Source organism: Pongo pygmaeus, chromosome 12, assembly GCF_028885625.2.
Source record: "Pongo pygmaeus isolate AG05252 chromosome 12, NHGRI_mPonPyg2-v2.0_pri, whole genome shotgun sequence".
Classification (NCBI taxonomy): domain Eukaryota; kingdom Metazoa; phylum Chordata; class Mammalia; order Primates; family Hominidae; genus Pongo; species Pongo pygmaeus.
The window spans coordinates 121096599-121118880 of record NC_072385.2 but is presented as its reverse complement, the minus strand read 5'-3'; the positions used below and the strand labels follow the sequence as shown (position 1 = coordinate 121118880).

Here is a 22282-nt window from a genome sequence, read left to right as displayed (position 1 = left end):
GACAAAGTTCTTATTGGTGTGGTTTGTAACATGAACCATAGATAGGGGATGTAGGAATAAGGGCTGAGTTGAAGAAAGGAAACATAGTTCTTTCCTTTGCCTTGTTACTTCTTAGCAGTTTGACCAGGTAACTTCCTTCATTTCTTCATTAATTTTCTCATTCATTCATCCCCAGTTATTCTATTTCTCAGATATTGTGGAGTGTGTCTGTCATATGTGAAGCACAACGCTAGGTAGTGAGGGTACATAACTGAGTTAGACAGAGCTCCTGTCTTCAAGAACCTCATCTTCTATTAAGGAAGGTGGAAAAGTTTAAAGACAAAGTTACAGCAGGGGTATGAAAGTTTGATGCAAACACAGAAACAACTAAGTATCTTCAACTTCCTTAAAATGGTGATATCTACATCCAGATATCATGAGGATAAAAAAGATGATGAAAACAATAGGTCTGTGACACATTCACTGTCTCTGTGCAAATGCAATGAAACCTCTAAAATCTCCAGCAGTAGTTGGAAAGCCCATTCACAACTGGACCCCAACCTATTTGTCCTATCTAGGATCTTTTCAATCTTGCCCTATTGCTTCGGAAACTTTAAACTATCCACCATTTTTCTAAATATGGTACAATTTCTCACACCTCTGTACCTGGCACTAATTGCTTTCCCTGCTTGGAAAGATTTTCCTTCTATTTCTAACATGAGCCCTCCTGACTCTCTGGTTCATTCCCTTTCTTATGACTTACTCTTCATGTTGCAGACACAGTGAAAATTACATTGCAAAATCTTCTCAAACTCCCAATGCAGTTAATTACTTCTTTCTTTCAGCACCCCTACTGCTTTTTTCCCTACTTGTAGTAAAAAACTGATCAAAGCCACCTGTCTGTCCTCTTCATTAACTCCCTGAGGGTAGAGACTTCACCTTTCCCATTTCCTTACTGCCAGCACCTAGCAACATGTCTTAGTAAATATTGGTTATAAAAATTAATGCAACTATAGAGAACACACTAGCCAATGAAAAAACCAAGTGAATGAATGAGTGATCAAATTAATGAGTCAGTAAATTACTGAATAGTGATTGAGGAAATGAGGAAATGATTGAGTGGCAAATTATGGTATAATTATTTAATTAATGCATTCATTATTTAGTAAGTGAATAAATAAGTGTATGACTTACCTAAAGAGTTCATAGCAGTTTTTCTTTCCAGATCAGAGAAATTCAGGATTTTAATTGACATAAACTTTTTCCATCCAACAGCTGTGTCTCCGGTCATCATACTGCAAGTAGAGTTTTTGCCAAAGGTATTAAGAACAGCTCACCATTTAACTATTCCAGACAATTTGTAATTGCAGTCTCTGACAAAGCCACAGTTTTAACAATATTTCACAATCCTCATTTTATGACTGTGATTTTATAATGTAAACATCACCCTCTGTGAAATTCTCAGTTTTGTTTTTTTAAAATTATTTTTCCAGATATTAGTAACAGAGAAATGACTTATATACTATATGTTGGCTAATAAATTATATTCCTTCACAGTAAGTAAGTTCTAGCTGACTTTGATTTATGAAGACAACATTGACTTAGAAGAAAAATATTTTTGTTAATTTGATAAAATGTATCAAAACTGTTCTGTAGTACTTCATTTGCATTAGCAAAGCTATGAACTTAGCTTGAGACATGGCGTGGCATTTGTCTATGGCCACAAGGAGACATTGTGTCTTGTCTTTGCAGTACAAAACTGCACAGAATCTTGTTTGTGAAAATTGTGCCCAGGAATAATTATTTAGGTTTTTTTGTTTGTTTGTTTTTTGTTTTGTGACAGAGTCTCACTCTCCTGCTCAGACTAGAGCGCAGTGGTGCTATCTTGGCTCACTGCAACCTCTGCCTCTCCTCAACCTCCACCTCCCAGGCTCCAGTGATTCTCCTGCCTCAGCCTCCCAAGTAGCTGAGATCACAGGTGTGCACCACCATGCCTGGCTGATTTTTTTTTTTTTTTTTTTGTATTTTTAGTAGAGACGGGGTTTCACCATGTTGGCCAGGCTGGTCTCAAACTCCTGACCTCAAATAATTCACCCACCTCAGCATCCCAAAATTATGTAGTATTTTGAACATCCTTTCCTGTGCAGCCAGAGGTTTCTAATGATAGTTGTTAAATAAACAGATCATTAGGTTAAGATTAAGACTGTCAATACAGGCTTAGTCTGCTAAATTAATAGTGTTTGATGGAATGGGACCCGTGCCTTCTGCAGTGGTTAGCAAATATTGAATTTGTAAGATTCCATCATTACCTTGTTTTTCATGTTACTGAGTAATAAAGTGAGGCCTAAGTGAATATATGGTTTACTAAATTGATTTCAGACATTGGAGAAAATGCAAAATAATAAAATAAACATTCTTTAACATGAAAAAAAGTGAGCTCAGTCACTCTGTGTCCTTTTAGTGTCCTTCTTAAAGATTTAGCTTTTCTAGACCCTTTTAAAAGAATACAACTTTTAACACTAAAAAGTATGTTCTTTAAAAAAAACTTTTGGAAAATAGAAATGAATTACAAACTTCTCCAAAATTTTGGCTGATTTCCTTAGGATTAATTCCCCAAAAAAGAGAATATGTAAGTCTAAATTGTGAATAATTTAAAGTACTTTTTATTGATTTTCAATTGCTGTATAGAAAGAACCTGAATATATACTAAGTACTAAAATGTCTCTTCCTCCTGTAGAAGTACCTTGTCTCTTATGTTTAGTAATGGAAACAAATGTGATGAATTGCTAAAGGCCTTTTTCCATGATGGCACTCTATTCATAGAAGTTTATATGGCATTTCAAAAGCTCTAGTCTAAACAAATATTGACATGATAATTTTGGAATCAACTCTTCCCAAGAAGCAGTCATGTAGAAAAGAATATGGATTTTTTTCTTACACTCCAGAGTATGGAAGTGATCCCCTAAAGAGGACATTCCTGGAATGCTAGACAAACTCAATGTAAGGAACCACATTCTAATGTTTTTGGACTCACCACCTATGCAATGAGCTGACTGCTAGACTTACATCAGGAGTGTTTTGTCTCTGGAAATGTCCAGAGAGAGGCTGGATGACCAATGCTTGGGAAGATTTTTAAAGGTGCTCTAGTTCCAGCTGGGTAATCCAACTAGACATAATGTAGAGCTGCTTCATGCTGGCGCCATGATGTAAACCTCATATCCAGCACATGCAAGCAATTAAATAATTGGAAATGATTACATTTCCAAAGAGATGGTAAACTAAATTTTAATCCATTATTTCAACCTTCTGCTTCATTAATGCCCTTTGAATGAACTACTAAAAGTAACAGAACAGTAGTTTGGGAATTTTCTTTTGTTTTTGTTTGTGATAGCTTGAGTTTATCTGCTTCCTCCTTGGGCCTCTCCCTACTTCATATTGGACATACCAATGTCTCAAAAGAGACAGAAGGAGAAGAAGAAAACACCTACCTAAATTCAATAACGGATTAGGAATTGGGATGCAAAGGCAAAATGATTTGAGAACTTCAGGAAGTTTTACAGAGACAAGGCAAGGTATCTAAGACATTTTAACGAAGCCATGGAACACTTACTGATCTTGGAATTGGACTCTGCCATCATCCTGTCCCTTCCCATACCAGCACACCAGTCCCCATTTCTGTTGACTTTTTCCCCTATTCTTCTCCCTTACAATTTGCCCAATCTGGGAAATGTGGCTCTCATATGACAACATGAAAAATTCTGAAAGGAATGTTGAATATTTACTTTAATGATAAGAACTTGATTAGAAGAAAGAGGCAATTAAGAAATACTGTTCTCTTTGAACAAATTCAAGAAATATTTTGAGACACAAAGGGGCTGAGGCATTTCTATGTATCCTTATGAGAAAAAATCAATAGAAATAGAGTATGATACATTTTGAATACGCCCCTCAGGACATAGGAAGGTTGACGTGCATATTGCAGCATATTGGAAATGGACTACATGTTCTGTGACTAAGTTGGGGAAGTAGGTCAATCCATTAGATATTACAATTACATGATGCAACAGGAAAAGCACAGCTATTGAATTTTAGCTGCTATAATCCCAGCTAGGACTCGACAACCCGCAGTTGTTCTACAATTACGATAATCTTTCAGGTGGACTTTATAAATGAACTGAAGAAATTCTTTTGAAAATAACTTTTAAAAGGGAGAACATTTCCCCCGCACACATTTTCTAGTCTGCTTGGCCGTCCCCTCTGGGCTCAGTAAAAGAAACTCATGCAGTGCAAGTATGTTTAGCAATTGGGCCTGTTCCCAGGTTGTGAGACGTTTAGCAAAAATCCAGAGTTATTATTAGATCTAAATGGAGGCTTTTGTCAAAAGGCCTCTTGAATTGTTAGGAAATCAGAGTGCAAATTGATAATGACACACAACACATCTCTGCCCTGGCAGCTCCCCGAAGGCTGCTGAGATACCCCAGAAAGAAGTTCCATAGCCTCACGCCAACAGCATGTTGCCCAATACTTGTCCTTCTCCTAAGTCAGCCTGACAACTGCATTCTTCTCTTTTTTATGAGGCAAAATGAGATGGATTAAAGAGGATGTTTGAACTGAGACTATTAATTTCCTTGCAGTGTGTTTTCAAGTCAGATTCCTTTAGAAGAGTCTTTTGTGGTTTCATAAAATTACAACTTTGGCTATTCAGCTGCCTTTTCCAAAGCACAAATTTGGCTTCTAAAGAAAATGTACTGCATATGAAGAAAGGAAAGGAATGAGTATGTGGTTATCTTAAATATACTCATTTTATATAATAGCTCATTTATGCAAAGAAACAATTACAGTATTAACTACTTATTAATTTAAAAATCATAAAACATAGTCTTCCTAAAACATATACATTTTCTTTGATTTTTTTTAATTAATAAAAGAAGTTTTTCCTTTAGCAATATTTAAATGCTTAAATATGCTTTTTTTCTGTCAGGTTTAAAAATATACATTTCTCTTCTTTTTCTAAGGCTACTACAATATTTTTAATGTTTCAGGGATTAGGTGAGAGACCACTTCCTGAGCAAAGTGCATGTGTGTAATATCTTCAGGGAAACTGGAGAATGAATTGCTCCACCTCCTTGTCTTAATACTCCTGGCCCCATTAGCTTTCTTTGGATGTGCCCTATGGCCATGCACGTGGGAACAGGGCTCACTAAATGGCAAAGTAATTTCAGATTCTTTGTTGGTCCCACTTCTGTGGTCCAAGCACAGTACCTCCCACATGGCAGGAAGTCTATTTTATGTAATGAATCATTAAACATAATCCCTGGAAAAGGGGAGATCCTTACTTTTCACTGCTCTGCAGGTTTGACAAACTTTTAGTTAGTTTGAACTGACAGAAAACTGAACCCAATTTACTTGCCAATGAAGAAAGACAACTTGGATATGTGGAGTCACATCAAACGTTTGGGGATGAACTTCGGGCACATAAGGACACAGTGAGATTTTAAAGGGTGCTTACTAGCTGTCCACAAACCTCAGCTGTAGTCCCAGTGCTACGTATGGTTGATCCATCACTTTCCTCCACTGGGCTTTTTCTGCTCTTACTGAGATCAATGGTTCTCAAACATCACCATGCATCAGAACCACCACTGGAGATTTTTAAAACACCTATTCCCTGGTCCCACCTCAGACTAATTAATTCAGAATATCCAATGCGTGTGGCCCGTCTGTGTATTTAATTTTAAGTGCCAGCGTACATGTGCAGGATGTAGCAGTTTATTACATAGGTAAATGTGTGCCATGATGGTTTATTGCACCTATCAACCCATCACCTAGGTATTAAGCCCGGCATACATTAGCTAATTTTTCTGATATTGCCCTCTCACGCCGCCTTCCACTGACAGACCCCAGTGTGTGTTGTCCCCTCCCTGTGTCCATGTGTTCTCATTGTTCAGCTTCCTTTTATAAGTGAGCACATGTGGTTTTTGGTTTTCTGTTCCTGCATTAGTTTGCTGAGGATAATGGCTTCCAGCTTCATTCATGTCTCTGCAAAGGACATAATCTCTTTCCTTTTTATGACTGCATAGTATTCTATGGTGTGTATGTACCACATTTTCTTTATCTAGTCTATCATTGATGGGCATTTGAGTGGGCTGATTCCATGTCTTTGCTATTGCAAATAGTCCAGCTGTGTATTTTTAAAAAGTTCTCCAGGTGATTCCAAAGTGAAGTTAGAAGTAAACCTGAAGTTCATCCTCAAGCATCTGATGTGAATCCAGATATCCAAGTTGTTTTTCTTCATTGGTAACTAAATTGGATTCAGTTTTCTATCAGTTCAAACTAATTAAAAGGTTTGGCTCACACACAGAATTGTCTTCACCTGGTATGCTACCAACTTAGGGCCATACCAAACTGATCCAGACTTTAATGTGATATGATTGACCTGGGGTCTTGTAAAAATGAAGCTTCTGACTCATTAGGTCTGTTCTTTCTGCTGTGATATTGAGCAACAGACCTGTGTGGCTATAGCCACTCAAGATGGATGTCCTACCTCAGCTTGGCACTAAATCTCTCCTTGTGTCTTAAGGACAGGTTGGGACATGAGAGCTCTTGAAGGCTCAAGACTCCCAGAATAAAGCAGCATCAGCGGGCCATCTTCGGGAATGGTAATGGACGGGAAAGAAGGGCACCCACTCACTTGATTTCTGTGCTTCTTATATTTTTGATGTTTATCGAAGCTGACATTGCTTCCCAAAGGCCAAGGAAGGAAAGACAAAACAGATCATTTTCATCTGCCTCATGTTCCCTTAGCTATTTCCCAGGCTGACTGAGAACAATTTGCATCCTGTCCAGGCCTCATAATTTCTGGTTGTTAAAGAAAGACACATGGGTATTGCCAAAGTGTCGGGAGACCTTTACTCAGTGTAGTGTGACTTGAAGGATGTGGGAAATGTGGGAGGGTGGATTACTTTGATTTTTCTTCCTGTGGTCCACACTGGAAGTTTCCTATGAAAGAGCGACAGACATTGAGCTTGCATTGTCTTTCAGTTTAATTTTGGATTCAAAGCATGTGTATGTATTAAATACAGTGACTATGAGGTATCCTCTGTGTGTCAGATTCTTGGTTAGATGCTGGGGACAGTGACTTTAAGGAGTCATAGATTTTGTCTTCAAGGGGCTCCTAATTGTGGGTAGGGAAAGCCACACATCTAAGTGTTATCCTGAAGAATAAGGTGCCATAAGAACACAGAAAAAAGGCAATTAACTCTTTTGCTTATATGGTAAAAAAGATAACAGGGGCAGTATGTCAGGGAAACTTTAAAAAATAAAAGAATTCCTCAAAATAGAAACAGGAGAAAAGCTTTCTAAGTAGGAATATAGCATGCCTCAAGTCAAGGAAGCAAAACACAATTTTAAGCTTTATTATAGCACTATAATTAAATTTAGTTATATCTAATCTTAAATAGAAGCTTTTTTTCACTCATATAGATTTTCTAATCTTTAGGGCACCACCTAATCAATACTCACCAATAATCTGAGTGATGACATGGTATTCCAGAAAGGCCAAGGCAAAATTGGAAAAGAAAATGAACCCCTAAAACATGAAGGTAAATTTTAGCTCAAATTGAATCAAATGTAGCAAAGATGAGGAAGACAGTACCTGTAATACAGGTGAGATTTATTTTGTGACTTACTTGAGGCTGGGCATGAGGTTTGGCTCACATACAAAATTATTTTCCCCTGGGAGTACTACCAGTTTAGGACCATATCAAACAAATGTTTGGCGGGGTTCTTGTAGACTGTGTGGGCAATGGAAACATGGGGTTATAAATTCTAAGAGGAGATATTTGCCTGCCTCCACCTAGAGTCAAAGTTGATACAGTTCAGTTCAGTGTCCTTCTATGTTAGAGTTTGTTGGTTTTTTCTTCAATTTTATCCATTCCCTGAGGACATTGCTCTTTTGGAGTCTTGACTTTATATAGAGGTCCGTGGTGGTTTAACCTTTACACGTACGGTATTAACTGATATACCAGGGCGGTAGTTGTCTCCAGTGGTTTCTGTTTCTCATTATTTTTGGCCTCTTGCAATATCCTTTATTATTTTGAGACACACGCACGCACACACACACACACACCCACACAGGCACATATACGCTTTCAAAATATTCTATATATTCTTTCAAAACAGTTTATTCAGCCTTTTAGTTAATGTCTTAGTTTATGTTACTATCTAACAAATGACCCCCAAAACTTGGTAGCTTAAATTAACAGCAATAGTAGATTATGGAGATGATCTTGTCTTGTACAAGTGACTTTTACTGATTTTTAAATGTCTAGATTATTATATTGACAAAAATAAGATTTAAACAATTTAGTATGAACAGAGGCATGATAGATGTCCATCAATGAATGGCACTTGTGCTTAACGAGAACCTAATGGTTCCTGAATCCCTCCTGGCTCACTGCTGATCAGTGGGCCCACCTGGTGCACAGATGGGAAGTGGAGGAAAAGGTAGGGTTTAGTCAAAAATAGAGAAGTGCTTAAGGTAGGGAGCAAAATGCTGGCCTTGGCTTCATTAGCATAAGTAATTTGGCAACTAAGTGTATAATGAATTCAAAATTTGGAGATAATATTGGAGGCGGGTGGCAGGGTCCAAACTGAAACAGAACTGGATTGTGGAGAGTGCATGAAGGAAGTAAGACAGGCCAGCATTCACTGCTAGTTGGAAATAAGTTTGAGTCTTGCCTTAGCAAATAGCCAGCTCCATGATCTCAAATAAACCACGTTTTAAAAAAGATTTTCAAAGATGAAGGGCAGAATTAAAAAAAAAAAAAGGAAAAAGAAAGTCACAACTAGACACACCCTTGTAGAAATTAGAAATTAGAAATTTTCAACACTGGAATAAAAGAAGATTTTAAAAGCACCATAGGAATGAAAAGTAACAGGCACTGGATTTCTCGTTAGCAATACAAGATGCAAGAACACAGTAGAGGGCCAGGTGCGGTGGCTCATGCCTGTGATCCCAGCACTTTGGGAAGCTGAGGCCGGAGGAACTATCTTGAGTTCAGGAGTTTGAGATCAGTCCTGCCAACCGGGTGAAACCCCAACTCTACTAAAAATACAAAAATTAGCCGGGCATGGTGGTGCATGCCTGTAGTCCCAGCTACTCAGGAGGTTGAGGCAGGAAAATTGCTTGAACCCGGGAGGCAGAGGTTGCAATGAGCTGAGATCGCACCACTGCACTCCAGCCTGGGCAACAGAGCAAGACTCCATCTCAAAAAAAAAAAAAAAAAAGAACACAATAGAGCAATAACTTAATAAATTCAGAGGATAGTTTTTCAACAGAGAACACTATAGCTCAAAAGTGGTGGAAAGTTTTGGCTTCCTACCCACCAACCATTTCTTCTCTGCCTATTTGTAAGCACATTTCCAGTTTTTAAGGCATTTCTTGAGAGAAATATGCTGAGGGAGCCTTCCACAGTCCTGGAGGATGAATCATTATTAGTCCAAATCAATCATGACAAAATCTCTTGTCTTCGATATTGATTATTTGAAGTGTGGGATTATAATGCAATTCTAGCCAAGACGTCTTCAGGGGCTTCTGGAAAACATTTCTGTTTTCCTGATAAAGAAGATAGAGCTATTCAGGAAGGTCTTTTTTTCTCCTTACAGCTCTTCATCCTGCCTCAAACTCAGTTTTTTGAGGATATTATGTTTGGATCTGTGTCATCCAACTTATGACCAGGAGGTCATAAGCCAACATACTGTGGATGGCTAAGTAGAATAATGGAAAGAGCCTGGGTCATTGATAACATTGTTTAGCTACTGAACCAAGCCTGGTACCACCTACCTCCAGATTTCCTGTTATTTGAGATAATTAAGAATCTTTATTACCTAAGCCATTTTGGGGTATGGAATGCATCATAAATGATACATGGACCAAATTATGTATCAGGCATAAAAATATTTTTCTTTTCAGGTAGCGAAGAGGTCAAAACCATTTTTTTATTATTCATTTCTTTGTAGGGCTTTACCTGAGGATTATTTCAGTAAAATAAGGAGGCAACCAGGAAAGGAAACAGAATCTGCCCAGAAGGAGCATAAGGGGCTGTGCTGGGATGATTGCATATAGCCCGAAAGCAACAAACCAGATGGCAAAAGAGGAGAAAGGATGCAAAGTACAGATAAGGGAGAAAGGTAGAGAGGGAGGTTTTCAGGAAAAAAAAAATGTGGTGGACGTAACGGATACAAAGTATGATCGAGAGTTTGGATGATAGTAAACATATCCTAATATGTTATGGGGAAATAATGCTGGAAGCAAAAAGGCAAGTAGAAACCTTGCATGTGTGAGTAATGAGTGGCAGGAAGGTAGGGGATAAATAAGAAAGGCCTGGTACAAACATGAAGTAGATTATATTGTTGCATGCTAAGTAAGGTGAATTAAAGAAAGAAAAACCACTTAATTTTACCAAGTAGGAATATTCACTTTTGGGGATTCTGTACATCTTGGAATTGGATCTATCTATGCTTAACAATGAATAATATTTATATAATTTTAAAAATTAAATATAAATAAATCTAGTATAATCATGTAAGTGTAAATGTGTAGAGTTAATCTTTGGACAAAAACCAGAAGTTCTGATTGTGGTTATATGACCATATATAAAAATCACCACTAATGGAAAAGGATAGCTGATATAAAGAAGGAATTTACAGTTGGGTAAGAAAATTCAGCAATGTAAAGGGACCAGTATACTTAATTCACAATCTGGTAATAATAATTAAATATTGATCAGAACTGGTGAAATAAGAAAGTGTTTAAATATAAAATAATATAAATATAAAAAAGTATAAATATAAAATCATACTTATAATTAAAAATAATAATATAATACTAAATATTTTGAGATTCGACGAGGGAGAAAAGTGTAAATGAGTGAAATCCATCTTTCACATTGAGATATTTTACATAATCTCCTTGTCTTCTTATTTGCCTGCAAATCCCACCTCAGACTGTCACCTGCTCTATGAAACATTTCCAGCCACCTGATATTCTCATCAGGTTACAGTAGATAATAACTGCATGCTCCTCCATACAATTCTTTTCTTTTTTCTTTTTTTTTTTTGAAACGGAGTCTCACTCTGACGCCCAGGCTGGAGTGCAGTGGCGCGATCTCAGCTCACTGCAAGCTCTGCCTCCCGGGTTCACACCATTCTCCTGCCTCAGCCTCCCGAGTAGCTGGGACTACAGGTGCCCGCCACCACGCCTAGCTAATATTTTTTGTATTTTTAGTAGAGACGGGGTTTCACTGTGTTAGCCAGGATGGTCTCGATCTCCTGACCTCGTGATCCGCCCGCCTCCGCCTCCCAAAGTTCTGGGATTACAGGAGTGAGCCACCGTGCCCGGCCACAATTCTGTCACGCATCCAGCCAGCCAGCAACACATTTTGGGGGTTGTATTAGGCTGTTCTTACATTGCTATAAAGAAATACTTGAGACTGGGTAATTTATAAAGACCATAGATTTGATTGGCTCACGATTGTTCAGGCCTTACCAGAAGCATGGTGGAGCATCTGCTTGGCTTCTGAGGTGGCCTCAGGAAGCTTTCAATCATGGCGGAAAGTGAAGGGGGAGCTACCCCTTCGTATGGCAAAAACAGGGGCAAGAGAGACAGAAAGCGGAGGGGATGTGCCTTTTTAAAATGAGCAGATCTCTGGAGAACTCACACAGGAAGATAGCACCAACTCATGAGCAATCCGCCCCCATGATCCAAACACCTCCACCAGGCCCCACCTCCAGCTTTGAGGATTACTATTCAACATGAGATTTGGACAGGGACAAATATCCAATCTATATCAAGGGTCTTGAGGGTTTATTCTGTCCTAGGCTCTGTTTTAAATGCTAAATAGAAACTGTAAAAAAGCAAGCCATACCTGAGTGCTCTTCACATCGGCTGCGGCCGCACAGGAGCCCATGGAGGGTGACGGGGAGGCTCAGGCATGGCGGGCTGCAGGTCCCGAGCCCCGAGCCGTGGGAAGGCAGCTAAGGCCCGGGGAGAAATTGAGCACAGCAGCTGCTGGCCCAGGTGCTAAGCCCCTCTCTGCCCGGGGCCTGTGGGGCCGGCCGGCCGCTCCGAGTGCGGGGTCCGCCGAGCCCACGCCCACCCGGAACTCGCGCTGGCCCGCAGGCACCGCGAGCAGTCCCGGTTCCCGCCCGCGCCTTTCCCTCCACACCTTCCGGCAAGCTGAGGGAACGGGCTCTGGCCTTCGCCAGCCCAGAAAGGGGCTCCCACAGTGCAGCGGTGGGCTGAAGGGCTCCTCAAGTGCCGCCAAAGTGGGAGCCCAGGCAGAGGAGGCGCAGAGAGCGAGCGAGGGCTGTGAGGACTGCCAGCACGCTGTCACCTCTCAATAGTACGGAGTTTGTCTTTCTTAGAAGAGAACAGAGCAGCCACTCACGGAGCAAACCTCAATGAGATTTGTTTGTGAATAGATCAGGGGTGAGCAAACTGCAGCCTGTGGGCCAAGTCCAGCCTCCTACCTGCTTTTATAAATACAGTTTGACTAGAACACAGCCACACTTCTTTGTTTGCTTATTATCTATGGCTGCTTTCATACTATCATGGCAGAGTAGTTGCACCAGAGATCGTGTGGGCTGCAAAGCCTAAAATACGTATTATTTTGCCATTTATAAAAAAATAGTTGTTGGGTCCTGGAATAGGTCAATCTATAAACAATGCAGAGGACTGTTCCTGCTTTTGTGCTTGCACGTTCTGTACTAAGATCATCTGTATTCTTATTTCTCTCTCCCATTATTAGACTGTGAGCTCCTTTAGGACAGGGACAAACCGTATTCAGTTCATTTTGGTTTTCCTAACTCCTAATACAATATTGCTACAATGATCCATGGGTTGATTAAGTCCATTTTGCTCATTCAGCTTATGAATTATCTAGTCCAGCTGCTAATTTAACTGATTTGGAAATTTAAACCAAAGGAGGTTGAGTGACCTTCTTTAAAGCCCCAGCAACTGAGTATCTACATTGGATCTCAAACCTAGGTCTCTTGACTCTTAATCCTGCTGTCTTTTTTCTTACCGTAACTCAGCTGTTCAAATTAGTTTAAAAATAAGCAATAATGTGAACATTAGTAGAACCAAGACAGTAGAGATATGTATCTACTTATAGAGTCATTCTTTTACAGGCACGATGACTCATTTATGTGGAAAATGTGCCCAGGAGCTATGTCTAAATCTGTGTTCTAGTCATCTCTATAGAGCAGAAGTTTGTGCATTATCTTAGGAAGCCAGCCTTAATGTATCTCCCTAGAAAGCTTTGGAGATTCTGCGAGGAGTCCTCCATGGAGGTCAGAGATATAGAAAGCTCCGTATTGCTATTCCATATGCCTGTTCACCCTTCCTATTAGGAGGCTGGAAATATAATTAGAAGACAAGCACCACAGATGCTGCAGTTTACAATATCCAGAAGAAACTGCCGAAATGGGTAAGACATGAAAGGATAATTTTGCTTATACAAAATAGCAGACTGCAAACTAAAACCAAGAAAAACAAACAGGCAGATGGGAAGAGTGGAGAAGGCACTGGCACAGCTGTGAGCAGGATTTAGACACCCAGATGCAACATAATTTGGGGGGAGGGGTGGGAGAGGAAGAGCATCTGAAAGAAAATTAGAATCACAAAAGATGCTGAAGAATAATGAGTTTCTCATCTCTCCACCTGCAGGTTAAACTTTTACACCACTTCCTAATACCGTGGTTGCTGAAAGTCATTTCCTGGGGGATGGAAGAACAGGACTCTAGGACAGAAAATATAAATAGACGTCATTCTTAGCAAAGAAGGCAGCAGCAGTAAAATCAACAGCTATGATTGTGATGGAAGAAGAAAGACATAACCGTTACCCAGAAGAGGGTGGATAGTAGTGTTTAGTTTTAATATTAGGAGCACTATTTACATAGCAGCACATGTGCATGCCTGCCTGTCCAGATAGAGCTATGGGCTTGGGGTGGGGAAAGAGAGAGTCATTGCTTATAGAGTTTCTACTAGGCAGTAGCCACTATGATGGAAACTACACATATCATCTTCATTAATCCCCCGTTTTCCCAAACAGCAACAAATTAAAAAAAAAATCAATGATGTATTGTTTTTCCTGTTTGGGGGGATTAGGAAACTAAAGGACCAAGGGGTAGGAGCCAGGATTTAAATTTAGATCTTTATGATGCCCTAGAGGGTATTCCTCAACCACTTAAGTACAAACACAAAGCAAAGTCATCAGAAAAAAACATTTCTGTTATGTAAAATCAAACGTAACACCAAAAGGGAGCAGCAATATGTTCTTTAGCAAATTGTGACTCAGAAAAGAAGAAGCTTCTGTCAGCCAAGGGAGATTCAGCAACTGGGTGCTTAGCTCTGCCATGCCACAAGAGCACCTCTTCGCTTCTCTAAAAGTACTTAAAAAAAAAAAACTAGCTGTTTATGCATTTTTATTCTCACTATGTTGTGAGCCCCTGCAGGACAGAAATTGGGCATTACTCATCCATATATGCCCAGAACCCAATAAAAAGCCTAACCCTGCATAGAGCTACTGCGTGGCTGGACTCTAGGAGTCCCCACTTACACTGGTGTTAATGTGAGTGATGGAGGCAGGGCTGTGCTCCATAGGAGGCCCACAGAGAGCAAGTGTTCCCTAAATGATGACAGAGGGATGGGCTTGTTTCAGCCAGCCAGCTTCTAAGAAGTTTCCAGTGAGAACAAACTGCTCCTTCCCCTACATTTTCAGGGCGTTCTATTTAGTATGCACCTTTCCCCCTTCCTCCACCCCACCACATTCTCATCACAGTTCTGTGTGTCAGGATGATGTTTATCCCTACGGCTATTTATGGGCATGACTGGATTTTATCTTAGCTTCCTTGAAGTGGCTCAGTCAAGTGAAATGAGTCTGTATTTTAAACAAAATAAAACAAGATTTTTTAATCTATAAAATGTAGCTCATAAAACCCTTTTCACACATAATCTATGTTAAGTAATATCTTTTTCTTTATTGTCTATTTCATTCCTCCCTCCTGGTGGGCACACCATGAGAGAGTTCCTTGAACGGGTGTGTCAACTGTTTCCCAGTGGCAATAGGGCCGCTCTGCTGTTACTGCAAAAAAATGAGGTAGAGTTCTCATATCTTGGAGGATATATCTCTTCATGGGAAGAGAAAAATCCTAGCTCTGCATTCCAGCTTATGGGCTGTTTGCACCAGCTATTTTGGGGAAGGGGAAAGCCAGTCTCACAACACTTTCCCCAGAGAAAAGATGCCAATCTCAACGTTAACCATTAGGAAACATCATTAAAGCAGATGAGAAATGGGCTGCGGACATTTTTATGAGCCCAAAATACTCTACTTGGAGGTTTTATGGAGACCACAGGAAGCCAGAGAGACAATGACATCCATACCCTTTTTTTAGAGTCTGCTGAGCTGAGGAACAATCTTTGTGCTCCAGAGTGTGTTTTTGCAAGTGTAAATTACCATTGGGGGCCATGTCAAAGTAAGCCTTTTTCAGAGACTTGTGCACCTGTTGGAGATAGAATGCTCTAGGCCAAGTAGTTGTGGGCTCACTGTCCATATCCATTCAGAATTGCAAAGAAAATACTTCCTTTTGATTCGAGGACAGTCTTGGAACTAGTCTTTAGAGAAGGCTGTTCTGCTTAAATCGGCATGGTTGCAACATTGCACCAGTAATCTCTATATATTGGTTTTCTTATTTTTTCATATGACAAAGTGAAGCTTAGAAAGGTTGAGAAACTTGCACACACACACACAACTAGTAAGTAAAGGAATCAGAAATTTGACTCTGCGTGTTCTTCCTTATGGCACCACCTCCTTATCCAAGCCCAAAGATGTAGATTTAAGGCAGGGACAGGAAAGAGGGTGGGCATACAGAAGTGGCCCCAAATGAGGTCTCTTGGGTCTTTATTTAGGGCAAGCTCAGCAGAGATATTTTTTCTCTGTACATCAGGAATTGCGTTTTAAGGCATTAAACCACACAGTGAAAATAGGAGAGAGGTGAGCAAAGTCCTGGCAGGTTGCTTTCTGCCTTCAGTAATGCAGTTGTGTGTTTTCCCAGGAGCCCTAGAAGAGGGATGGGGAAGATAGTCCAGAATAGTCCTGAATTGTAGAGCTTTCCTATTTATACTGACATCTCGTGGTAGTGCTGTGTGACTGCAATCTGCATTGTCTTGGGAGCCAAGCATTCAACTTTACCGATATTCATTTTACTCATTCGTGAATTAATTGAACCAGAAGTTACTAAGCACTTGGTATTTGCCAGGCACTGTGCTAGACACTAGAGAATACTATGACATGTCACAGAAAGATCCTGGGAAAGACCAAATTGGAAACTCTTAAAGGAGCTCAATGCTTATCAAAGTGTTAAGAACAACAACTAAGTGAATGTAGGTGACAGAGTTGGCCAGGTACTTAGTAATGGTGGTACTATGTCCTCTGCATTTATTATCCCATTGAATCTTCATAATGATCCTCACTGTGAGTATTCTCTTTCAGATTTCAGATGGAAGGAAACTAAAACTATAAGAGGTTGTTTAAATCATCCTAGTTTAAAAACCTCCTAAGCAGTGAAGTTAGGATTTGAACTCTGATTTTTCAGATCTCAAAGCCAGAACTATACTTCTCTGTGAACAAACAGCAAGAAGAGATTAATTCCAATGGTCAAGTGTCATTTGAAAAGCGCTTAAGTTTATTTGCATGAGATTTAGCCCATGACAATCATGGGGTATCAGACTTCCCAGATGTCTACTAGTTAAATGAAACTAGTTCTGTTCAATTTAATTTAATTTACCAACCAAAACCCTACTGCTAACATCATTGTGCATATGTTTCAGTTGGTCTTCTTCTATAAACTCATAAATACATGAATATATAAACAAAAAAAGGAATCATACTGTATATGCTGTTTGTAATTTGCTTATTTTGTCTAATTTATTAGCTTCCTATTGCTAAACACCAACTTATCATAAATTTAGCTGAAAACAACTCCCATTTATCTCATAGTTCTGCAGGTCAGATGTCCAGGAAGGCTCGATTGGATTCTCTGCTTAGGAACTCACAAGGACAAAGTCAAGATAATGTGCCCAGCTGGGCTCTTATCTGGAGGCCCTGGGGAAGAATCTGCTTCCAAGCTCATTCTGGTCCTGGGCAGACTTGAGTTTTTTGTCACTGCGAAACTGAGGACCTTTATTATTCTTGCTAGGTGCTGGCCATGGACCAATTTTGCTCCTAGAGGCTCCTCTCCGGTCCTTGACAGTGACCATCTATCTCAGCAATGGACAGCCTCCTCCACGTCAAATCTTTCCACACTTCTAATCTCTCAAACCTTCTCTTCTACTATTATCTGGGAAAATTCCTATTTTCAAAGGGCTCTTACCATTAGGTTAGGTCTATCAAGATGACCTCCCCTATCTTAAGATCAACTGATAAGTAACCATAATGACATCTGCAAAATCCCTTTTGCTGTGTAATGTAGTATATCCTGGGAATGCCACTGGGGCAAAAGTCATGGAGCATTTTAGAATTCTGGCTACCACGTTTAACAAACATGTTTTCAAAATATATTTATTGACAGCCTACTTTGTGTTTGAGTCTAGGCTCTAGAGCTATGATAGTGAACAGAATACATAAAAACTCTGCATTCACGTAGCTGACTTCTAGTGTCTGGAAAGAGATTTTCTATATTGAGGAATATGCCTATATAACTTTTCATTTTTATAGATATGTAATTCCACTGTATAAATATACCACAATTTAAATAAGTACCTCCAGCTATTGAATAATTTAGATTCTTTTCAATTTTTGCATTTGTAAACAACATGGCAATAGAATTCTTTTGCACTATTTTCAGATAGATGCCTGGAAATGGAATTTATAGGTCAAAGTATATTATTTTGACACATGATAATAAACTGTTTCCTGGAAAGCCTTGACAATCAGCATTCCTGCCACCATTGGTTTTTTTTTTTGTCTTTGCAAATATTTCTAGTGAGATTGAATTTTTTACCTATATATTATGTACATATATAAGTATATGGTATATTTATAATCATTTTTATGCCTTTCCCAGTCACATTTTTTGATTTTTTTTTCACTAGGATTTATTTTTCTTTTTTATATCATTTTACTACAGTTATTTAAAGTATTAACTTTGCTGTTATGTAGTACTACAGATTTTATGCCAGTTCATTGTCTTTCAATTACATTTATGGCATCTTTTGATATAACATTTTTGTAATCCAATTTATTCATATTTTCTTTTAATAGTTGGTAAATAACTGGATTCATAGTTGGTAAAGCTTTTTCATTCCTTTATATAAGAATGCAGACATATATTTATATACACATATATATTTTAAAATTTTATTTTAGTATAGGAATATTTAACTTGGTAATAAATTAGGGACTACACATTATTTTTCAGAAGTGTAACCAGGTGCTCTGCCATTACTTCATGAATAAACCAAATGTCTCAACATGCCCTCAATGTTTATAAATACTTTTTTCTCTTTCTTAACTGTCTATATATTTTCACTGCTTTGGTTCCCTTGGATGATCCCAGAGGAATTTTATTGTTATAACTTTAGGGTGTTTTAATATGATAATCCCAGTCTTTTTTCATTACTCTTCTTAAAAATACCCTGGTCAATCTCACACTTTATCCTTCCAAATGTGCCATAAAAATAATTTTAATTCAAATCCAGACTTGTTAGTGTTCAATCTGAACATGAGAACAATATGGAAAGGCAATATCAGCTTTGAAAACCTATGAATTAACTTCATATGTCCCTAAGTCCTTCTCCTAGCCCATCCGTGCTCCAGTTCATGATTACATGAGAGTCTCTGTGATACCTCACTCTCTCCTTTGCTTCCTAATCGACCTCCTGCAATCACTCACCTACACAAGCTGATGACACCCACCATTCTTAAATATGTCAATTGTCTTCTTCCAAACCACCACTGGCTTAATCCTGAGTGTTGTCTTCGTTTCGCCTAATCTGTTTATTGACCTGCATATCAGCTTGCTGGCTTCAGGCATGTCCAAGTCATTCTCCACTGGCACAGTCACAGTAGCTGTCTAAAGGCTCACTGGTCATGCCTCTGCCATGCATTTGACCTCTTTCCAACTGTCCTCATCACTGATGATGGGAAGTAGAAGCTCTTTAAACACTCTTCACATTTTGGTCCTTACCTATCTTTCCAAATTCACCTCCCTTCAGACTCTGTTTTACAATTTAATTCCATCTGCCTATACCTCTGTCCCCACACAGGCTATTTCACACCTCACCTTCATGTATTTCTAGATGGTTTCCCTTCACTGATATGTTCTTCCTCATTGCTCTGGTTTCCCCTGCTCAGGCGCTAACACCTGCATCTCCTTAAAGACTGCTGACTTTGTCTCCTTTGAGAAGTATTCTGTGATATTCTGCAGTTCCTCATGTTCAGCCCCAATTTCCCAAACACATGATGAGCAAGTTAATGATTTTTCTCTGTATTCTTACACCGGGATCACCACAGCTCCATAGAATTCATTATTTCTTATTTAGGTGCTTGTTTTTGATAAATACAAGTTACATGACATCTCAAGTTATATCTCCATGATGTATAAGTTTATAGCTCCTATCAGTTATGGAAGAACCTAATAAACCTATTTATGCATTTTACTACTACAATCTACTCTTTAACTCTTTAACAGCAATTTAAGTTTCTGTAACACTCCCACCAAAATTTGTCATCTTTATCCACCCTTTCCTCCAGTCTGACCTCTTCTAATTTTTCACCCTCTCTTGTGATCATGACCCTTAAAAACAATTTGATCTCTGCTTTAGAGGATAAATGATCCTTTGTTTTAGAATATTTGTCTTATTGTTTAAGCATGGATAACACCGATTTTGTAAAGCCTTCCTCTCTTATTGCTAATTTTAGAATCTCAAAACTAAAAGGAGCAGGAAATTTTATTTTTCCAGGCTAGAGAGTGTCTTTGTTACCAAGTTCACATGTATTAATACCTCCTGAAATCCAGTGACTGCAGTTCCTGGGAGACAAGAAGGAACTTTCGTTGAAAATGCTCTGCCTGGCTCTGCAGAACTCTCTGAAATGAACCTCACTTGTTATCCAGGCCACACTAGGTTGCTATGGAAACGAACATGTTAGATCAGCAAAAACTAAGACAAAGATTTGGAAGAAGTCACTGATGCTGCAACCTCTTTACCTTCTTTTCAGCATCTCTCGCTCTCATTCTCTTTCTACAGGCTTGTATGTATGCATGTGTGTGTGTGAATGCATGTATATGTGTGTATCTCTGAATGAGTGCTGGATGTCAAAACCTGCATGTTCCTTTTTCACTGAACATATATGCTTTTACACCCTTCTCAGATTTAGGACAACCGGACTGTCTTTACTATTGTTGGGGCTTCTTCAAATAGGTGGTCCAGCTTATAGGTCCACAGAAAGAGCTTTGCCTTTCCTATTAATATCTAAATGGTCTCCAGAGAAGAAATGGTTATGTAAGGAGAAATAACCCACCATCAGTCCTGAGGACCAAGCCACATTCCACAGAAAAGAAAATAAAAACCTGCGGTCAGTGTTTTGCTAATGTCTCTGCTGTTAATCCAGGGCGGGAGTCCAGAGCCAGGGAAAACATTTCATTCAGACGTTGGAGGCTCTTGTAAAGGTCCCTGTTTCAGCTTGGTCAGGGAATTACCCACCCAGCGACGCAGTGGGAAATGTTTCCGACATTCGAAATTCCAGCTGCGTGTTGCAGTAGTTTGGAGTAACGTATGCTTGGCTTATGCTCATGTCGGCTTTTTCATTCACTAAGGTGCTGAGATGGCAGACATCTAAGTTCCTGAATGTCCTCAGCTGCTGTATCTACCCTGGACCAGGAGAGAGATGTGGCAGCTCCTGGTTACTCAGGCATTTGAGGCAGTGTGTGGATGTGAGTGAAGCCTGGAGTTCAAACCCCTTAGGGAGAAAATAAATAGTTCTGAGCACTGATGCTGTGACACATACTGTCCTAGGTGTTTCAAACAGATTATCTGAAACTCATTTCATTCTCACATCAAACTTGCATGCCACATATTATCCAAGTTTTATAGATACAGGAACTGAGGATCAAAGAGGCTAAGTAAAATGACCAAGATCATGTACCTTTTAAGAGGCTGGTGTGAGATTTGACCTCAGGCCTACTGGGTATCAGAGCCTATTTTGAGTTTTGTTCCCCCTACAACTGTTCCTATTATAATATACTGTTAGAAGGACACACACACACACACACACACACACACACACACACTGCCCTATAGTTGCACACTGCAATGCTTGCCTAGCTATCTATATATACAAATGATTTCAGAGGCACCATTTGAGAAAGTGTTAATGACTCCATGAAGGGCTGTCTTTCCCAATGGGAGAACTGAGTGCCCAATTTAGGATGAGTCATGGGAAGAAAATTAACACTTGATTCCTTTTCTCCTTCTTTCCCTTCTTTTTTTCCTCTGTCCCTCATAATAATTCAACAAATATTTTTCGAATATTTATTCTGTTTCAGTGTCTGTACTTAGCATACGGCTAAAGACATAATCTCCTGGTTTTGGGCTTATCTTTTCATTTTCCTTTTGGCAATTTATTTGTGGGCATGTCAGTGTGTGCTATGAATGTGTGAACAGTTCTTAATGTAGTAAAATTCTTCAATCTGTCATTTATTTAACACCTTTTATCTGATTTTAAAGAGCTTCCTACCTCATATAGCAATGCCCCTTACTGACTGTATTCATAAAGTTTTAAAGTTTTGTCACTCACATTTTAAGACTTGATTTCATGTGAAATTGATTTTTGGATAGTGCAAAGTAGGGATCCAGTTTCTGTTTGTTTGTGTTTTTCAATGAATAAGCAAACTTATAGCCTCATTTATTGAATAGTTCCCATCCTTCACTAACCTGTGAAACCTTGTACAAAGTGTCTACTTTAAGGGCCCTTTAGATCACATTCAATGCTCATTTTTTCTCAATGTTCTTGATATTTATAAGACCAACTGTGAAATTGTGTATTTCCATTAGTATTTCTTTTTTGATACCTGAGTCCGTTGGTAGTGGATTCCAAATATGTGTTGTGTTAAAAATATATTTGTTGTTAATTGATTTCTAAACTGTATTTTGATGAGAAATACTGGCAAATATGATACTATTATTTTAAAACTTGTTGAGAATTACTTCATGCTTTGCAAAATGACAAATGGATGTAAAACTTTC

At 39.1% G+C, this 22282-nt stretch overlaps 2 long non-coding RNA genes across 2 annotated transcripts in view; one reads left to right on the top strand and one right to left on the bottom strand.

The window, feature by feature from the left end:
• The window catches only part of LOC134737817 (uncharacterized), a 144356-nt gene extending 132210 nt beyond the window's left edge, over nt 1–12146 (bottom strand). Inside the window, exons 1-2 of the long non-coding RNA XR_010123138.1 lie at nt 11904–12146; nt 1174–1274 (exon numbers count right to left, since the gene is read on the bottom strand). This is a non-coding gene — a long non-coding RNA (uncharacterized LOC134737817). The remainder of the gene's footprint in view (nt 1–1173; nt 1275–11903) is intronic.
• A 35-nt stretch (nt 12147–12181) lies between these two features.
• On the top strand, nt 12182–14956 carry LOC129030367 (uncharacterized). The gene is made up of 3 exons (XR_008500632.1): nt 12182–12380; nt 13390–13466; nt 13706–14956. It is a non-coding gene; the product is annotated as an uncharacterized LOC129030367 (long non-coding RNA).
• The last annotated feature ends 7326 nt before the right edge of the window (nt 14957–22282 follow it).